The sequence below is a fragment of the Arachis duranensis genome, unplaced genomic scaffold (genome assembly GCF_000817695.3).
Source record: "Arachis duranensis cultivar V14167 unplaced genomic scaffold, aradu.V14167.gnm2.J7QH unplaced_Scaffold_154058, whole genome shotgun sequence".
Lineage (NCBI taxonomy): Eukaryota > Viridiplantae > Streptophyta > Magnoliopsida > Fabales > Fabaceae > Arachis > Arachis duranensis.
Window position 1 is genome coordinate 12,765 of NW_026264153.1, and position 306 is coordinate 13,070.

The window sequence follows — 306 nt, forward strand, 5'->3', positions numbered from 1 at the left end:
CTCACAACACCAAATTTAAACTGTTGCTTGTCCTCAAGCAACTAGATGAATATAAGAGGATAAAAAGAAATCAAGAAGCAATAATATCTCAGAGTTTTAAGTGAAGCTCAGATTCTAATTAGATGAGCGGGGCTAGTAGCTTTTTGCTTCCAAACAGTTTTGGCATCTCACTTTATCCTTTGAAATTCAGAATGATTGGCATCCATAGGAACTCAAAAGTCAGACAGTATTATTGATTTTCCTAGTTAAGTATGTTGATTCTTGAACACAGCTACTTTTATGAGTCTTGGCCGTGGCCCTAAGCAC